Source organism: Sphaerodactylus townsendi, linkage group LG17, assembly GCF_021028975.2.
Source record: "Sphaerodactylus townsendi isolate TG3544 linkage group LG17, MPM_Stown_v2.3, whole genome shotgun sequence".
Taxonomy (NCBI): domain Eukaryota; kingdom Metazoa; phylum Chordata; class Lepidosauria; order Squamata; family Sphaerodactylidae; genus Sphaerodactylus; species Sphaerodactylus townsendi.
The window spans coordinates 2,300,773-2,307,400 of NC_059441.1; the positions used below are offsets into that span (position 1 = coordinate 2,300,773).

The following is a 6,628-nucleotide window of genomic DNA, read 5'->3' on the forward strand; positions in this document are numbered from 1 at the left end:
GCAGGAGCGTAACGCTTAGGGGGACATAAGGGGCCAAATATCCCCGGGCTGCACCCCATTTTGCCCCCCACACCCCATCCTCCTTCTCCCTGGGTCCATACACTGACTTCAAGAGCTGGTGCAAAAAAATATTGTTTGGTCATGGTGGCGGAGGGTGGCAGCCCATACAGGGAGGGGGCAGGGGAAAACTCAGATTTTGCACCGGGCGACATTTTTCCTAGATACGCCTCTGGTTCCTGGTGAGGGGTGCCATTCCCAAAGCGCTCCCTGCCCCGGAAGGAAAAAAAAACCCACACTATACCATGGAGAGAAACACAGCTCACTGAGACATGCCAGCCATAGATGCAGATGAAACGTTAAGAGCAAATACTACCAGACCACACTACACTTGATCTTAGCCAAAAGGCCGAGAAGCGGCCTAACCCTTAAGTTCTGGGTTCGCCTGTGCTTTAATTCGGACACTGGTAGCCTTATCAATCATATCCTCCCCCAGCTCTATGGATCTAAGTGGTGGCGGGCAGTTGAAATTAAAATACTTTCCCTGGGATTCTCCTGGGAGTCTTTGCAAATGCTACCTCCTTCCGAACTCTTTTTTTCAACTAAAAAGGCGACTCCTTGACCAGGAGCTACAAGTTCGACAAGACCAAGCGCGAAGTAACTGTTCCCCCTTCTTTTTCAACATCAAATTCAAAAGCAATCTGATGGCAGACTATCTGAGCATACTCCAAGAGCCCAAGCTTAGATGGGTATACATAAGGGCTCGTTGTAATTCCTTCCCTTGTTCTGTACTCCAAGGGAGGTTTCTTACAATTGACTCGCAAGAGCGGAAATGCCTCCACTGTACTATAGTGGTGCAATCCATGGAACATATCATGCTTAACTGCCCCAAATACGAGGAAGCTAGGACCAGGCTTTTGACTCTTCTTCCTGCTCAGTTTAAGGAATACTCTGTTGCTGGGAAGGTTGCCTTCCTACTAAACAACTCTTCTTCTGTGATTTTAAATTCTGTAGCTAGGTTCCTTTTAGAAACTTTGGAATAATACCTGTGGTGGTTTTATGTATGGAACATCTGTCTGGATAATGCTAGTTGTTATATTGGTTTTATGCCTAATAAAGGTTTTATGTATGTATGTAAAAACTACCAGACCACGGCTACACAGCCTGGAAAACCCACAACACTCAGTGGATTCCAACCATGAAAACCTTTGACAATACCGGGGGGGGGGGGGGGGGGGGGGGGAAGCAAACTTCGTATTGTAGCCAGCCTGGAAATGCTGCTTTCAAGCCAGCAGCTTGAGTGCTGATAATGATACTGAATTTCCATTTCAGTTCAAAACTGGAAAAAGAATCCCCCACTTATCGCCCTGAAGATAGGGGAAGACTATAGGATTATACATCTGACATGTGTCTTATCGAGGATTGCCAGATTGAGAAATTCTTGCAGATTTGGGGGGGTGGAGACTACAGTGTTTCCCCGAAAATAAGACAGTGTCTTATATTAATTTTTGCTCCGAAAGATGCGCTATGTCTTATTTTCAGGGGATGTCTTACTTTTCTGTGTTCTGTTTGTCGGGCATGCTTCCAAACAAAAACTTTGCTATGTCTTACTTTCGAGGGATGCCTTATATTTCGCACTTCAGCAAAACCTCTACTATGTCTCATTTTCAGGGGATGTCTTATATTCGGGGAAACAGGGTAGGTAGGGCAGAGTTTGGCAAGAAGAGGAACCACTTAACACTTCTATTTATATTTACATTTCCTTATTTCTCTAACAAAGTTCTTAAAGATACAGCATAAGTCTTCCAACTCTTATAACTAAACATAAATAATCACTTAGTCCATTCAATTCTTTGTCCAGAAACAAAACTTCAGTTCCATATAGTCCATATATCAATTCTGTAGGTTCTACATAGAAACGTCTCGCGCGTACAGAACGTTTTTTGTGCGTCTTCCTCAGTATGCCAGTATGAATGGACTAAGTGATTATTTATGTTTAGTTATAAGAGTTGGAAGACTTATGCTGTGTCTTTAAGAACTTTGTTAGAGAAATAAGGAAATGTAAATACAAATAGAAGTGTTTTCAATTATATATAAGATTAATATATAAGATTAGACACAGCCAGAGTGCAACGTGTGTATTTTTGAGTCTATTTGGGCTAATGTTGACATTGCACTCTTAAAGATAGTGAAGAAGAGGAACCACACCATGGGATAATGTCATGAAGTTCACGCTTCAATGCAACCGTTTTCTCCAAGATATCTCTAGGTCCTACCCAGACGATGGCAACCCCGAGCTTCAAAATCAGCTGTGAAGGACCCCCTAAATCAGCGGTTCTCAACCTGCGGGGTGCAACCCCTTTGGGGGTCGAACGACCCTTTCACAGGGGTCACCTAAGACCATCAGAAAACGCGTATTTCCGATGGTCTCAGGAAATGTTTCACAATATTTAATTACATATCGTTTTTGTGATTAATCGCTATGCTTTAATTATGTTCAATTTGTTACCATGGAAATACATCCTGCATATCAGATATTTACATGACGATTCATAACAGTAGCAAAATTACAGTTATGAAGTAGCAACGAAAGTAATTTTACGGTTGGGGGTCACCACAACATGAGGAACTGTATTAAAGGGTCGCGGCATTAGGAAGGTTGAGAACCACTGACTTAAATGGCTGGGAGCTGAGCATCTTCGCCTTTGGCCTAAGGACAAAGGCTGGTGTAAGTTCAAGCCTCTAAAAACATTAGTTTCTGAGCTGACATTGAAAGATCTTCAGTTTCATCGATTTTACTTCATTTTTGCCACACCTTTCTCCCCAATACTGCTCTCTTCCCCCCTTTTTTTAATCTTCACAACAACCCTGTAGTCTAGGACGAGAGTCTGTGACTGAACCAGCAAGTTGCCACTGCAGAGTGGGGATTCGAACCCAAGCCTCCTGGACCTTAGTCTGGCGCTCTAACCACTACGCCATTCTGGCTCTCCATTAATGTAACTAAACAGGGTGGCCAGTTTGAAGACAAACCGCCTCGCTTTGTTTGTTTGTATTTCTGTAAGAAAACAGAAATGAGGGATCGTTCGACGCGACCAAAGAAGCTTCATAATTCGTTTCCCGTTGTGTAGTGCGATATTATATAAACGGAAAGATGGAGATCTAAGCCGGGCGGCTCATTACAGCTGTTACCAGAAGCTGCAGCTCTGTTGGCTTCCTTTCTTCAGGCAAGGCGCTTTCGCACCTACTGTTCAAAAACCCTTCCAGAACGAGCACAGACATCTTTGGGGAGACAGTGGGCAATCTGAGACTGTCAGCCATCTGATTTGGAGGGTTCTTTGAAAAGGCCGGCGGGAGCCTCATTTGTATTTCATCTCTTGACAAGTCTGGGCCTGGCCTCAAAAATAAAATGCGGCTTCATAACTCGCGTGCCAAAATCTCTGCCTGTTAGCTACTGTGATATTAGTTTTCCAATCTTTTTTTTTAATGCCAGAAACCTTTGAAGGAGAGAAAAAATGGCCACAATTGTTTGCAGCTGGTTGAGCCGATCGGAAGGAAAACAGGCAGTCATACATACATTAGCCTTTACTGGCATAATCAGAAAGCAAAATAAACACATCAGTAATAAAAGCAAAAAAAAACAACAACAACCCAAGAGGACCATAACAGATACATACTATTAGACACTCTCAGCTATCTCCCTAATAAAATTGGCAACCTCTTCACGAAAACCAGGGTTTAGAGTTATAGAGCAATAAAGATAACCTGATCAGATCTGGCAGCCCAGATTGGGGGAAAAAAGGATATAAATTGATATATTTGGATCTGATTTTAACAAATCGGGTGCAGTGCAGAAGTTGGTGGGCCAGGGTTTCAACCACGTTGGAATTGCAGCTGCATAACCTTGCAGCAGTGGCGCAGGAGGTTAAGAGCTCGTGTATCTAATCTGGAGGAACCGGGTTTGATTCCCCGCTCTGCCGCCTGAGCTGTGGAGGCGATGGCATGCGTGCCCACAAAGAGGGCTCTAAGTGCCACCTCTGGCACGCGTGCCATAGGTTCGCCACCACTGGCCGATAGTCATCCTGTGTTTGGGTGGAGCTGTTTTCCTACTATCAGATCCTCTGAAGAGGCCAGCCACAGATGCAGGAGAAACGTCAGGAGAGAATGCTGCTAGAACACGGCCATACAGCCCAGAAACCACACAGCACCCCAGTATATCCTGTGTTTTGAAAAATAAGATGCTAAGGCAGTGGTGGCGAACCTGTGGCACTCCTGATGTTCATGAACTACAATTCCCATCAGCCCCTTCCAGCATGGCCAATTGGTCCTGCGATGCTTTTAAAGGTTTGCTTGTTTTCGAAATCCACCTTCTGACTGATCGACTGCTTGTTTTCATGTTATGCCCTCTGCCCTATTAAAGGGTAGGTTTAGTAACCTAGAGGAGGAGGGGTATGGGGCCCCCCACATGACTACATGGCCGCAGCCCGGGGACATTTGATCCCATTATGTCCCCCTGGGTGGTACGCCCCTGGGTCACCCTGCCTTACTACTTGCTGGCATGATTGAGGTTCAATCCAGAGAGCCTTCTGGGAGTTACCCCCCTTATCCCCAGCACCAATGCCTTATAGCAGTGCCGTGAGTCAGCAAGGTGAGTGCTTCTTTCAGGATCAGCCGGTCGCTCCAAGGAAGGAGCCAGACACAGAGAAAAGCCTAGTCCCATGAGTTTTGTGATCGGATTGCAGAAGTCTAATTTCCCACCCTTTATCCTGAGTATTCCAGATCATCAAGCACAGATTGTGTCTCTGGCTGTATCTGCTGTTCCGACAGCAGCATAAGAGTGCCCCACGCTGAAATGAATGGTGTTAAGAGCAAGGAGTTATGTCATTAATGGCAGGGAGAAGTTCAAGGGCTTTTAAACCCCTTGATTGCACGCCCTCAATCTCTCCCTGGGCACAGCTTACCAGCCCATTCCTACCTTGTTCAGGCACAAGATGGTTGCTTCAGGGCTGAGTGTGGATTTGGGGCCTCTTTAAATCTACTGCTCTAGACTGCTAAGGAGTGGAGGGTTTTTCACCTGTTCACACTGCCTCCTGCCCTGAACTGTAGTGTGTCTTACAGAATCATAGAGTTGGAAGAGACCTCAAGGGCCATCAAGTCCAAGCCCCTGCCATGCAGGAACACACAGTTGAAGCACTCCCGACATATGTACATGTATCTAATCTGGAGGAACCGGGTTTGATTCCCAGCTCTGCCACCTGAGCTGTGGAGGCTGATCTGGGGAATTCAGATTAGCCTGTGCACTCCCACACACGCCAGCTGGGTGACCTTGGGCTAGTCACAGCTTCTCGGAGCTCTCTCAGCCCCACCCACCTCACAGGGTGTTTGTTGTGAGGGGGGAAGGGCAAGGAGATTTTAAGCCCCTTTGAGTATCCTGCAGGAGTGAAAGGGGGGATATAAATCCAAACTCCTCCTCCTCCTCCTCCTCCTCCTCTTCTTCTTCTTCTTCTTTTTTCTCTGCTTAAAAACCTCCAAAGGAGACTCCACCACTCTCCGAGGCAGTGAATTCCACTGTCAAACAGCCCTGATGGTCAGGAAGTTCTTCCTAATGTTTAGGTGGAATCTCTTTTCCTGCCCCTTGAATCCGTTTCTCCGTGTCCTAGTCCGAGGCAGCAGAAAACAAGCTTGCTCCCTCTTCGACATGGCATCCCTTCAAATATTTAAACATAGCTATTATGTCCCCCCTTAATCTTCACTTCTTCAGACTGAACATCCCCAGCTCCGTAAGCCTCTCTTCGTAGCGCATGGATTCCATGGATTATACGGACAGTACATTTTGGCATTGCTAAACTGTTTAATGACCACCAAAACGGTTAGCTGGCAGGACTCAGAACTGGGTTTATGGCAAATATTGTATGAAAATCTTGATCCTCCTTGATCTCAGATTGCAAATGCCTTAGCAGACCAGGTGCTCAGGAGCAGCAGCAGCAGCAGCAGCAGCAGGCCATTGCTTTCCCCTCCTGCAGGTGAGCTCCCAAAGGAGCATTACCCCATATGTCCCTACTCGGCCTCTGCGGTCAGCAGAGGCGAATTTGCTGGTGGTCCCTGGCCCCTCAATGATGCGGCTGGCCTCCACACGGGCCAGGACTTTTACAGCGCTGGCCCCGGCCTGGTGGAACACCCTTCCTCCAACTGTCCGGGCCCTGCGGGACCTTGGTGAGTTCCGCAGGGCCTGTAAGACTGTGTTGTTCCACCGGGCCTTTGGAGTGCCCAGCCGCTGATACGGTGCCCCCTTCTTGCTCCTTGCCCTGGCAATGGTACATCAGAGCCCCTCATATTGAGGGGCCTGCCGTCCCCCCCCCCTCTTTTGGGGCGGGTTGAAATGGAGGCTGGACGCCTTTGTTTGTTCAAATGTTAATTATTAACCGCTGGTTTTAAGTATTTTTTGATGGAGCCTATGTATTTTTTGATGGAGCCTATGTATTTTGTATTGGATTCGCTCCTGTTTAGTGTGTTATGTTTTATATTGTGTTGTTCACCGCCCAGAGCCCTTCGGGGATTGGGCAGTATAGAAATTGAAAATAATAATAATAGATAGATAGATAGATAGATAGATAGATAGATAGATAGATAGATA

The 6,628-nt window shown here is 46.4% G+C and overlaps 1 protein-coding gene across 1 annotated transcript in view; it reads right to left on the minus strand.

The window, feature by feature from the left end:
- Positions 1–6,628, minus strand: part of HCN4 (hyperpolarization activated cyclic nucleotide gated potassium channel 4) — a 134,236-nt gene that overhangs the window by 66,986 nt on the left and 60,622 nt on the right. The window lies entirely within an intron of this gene.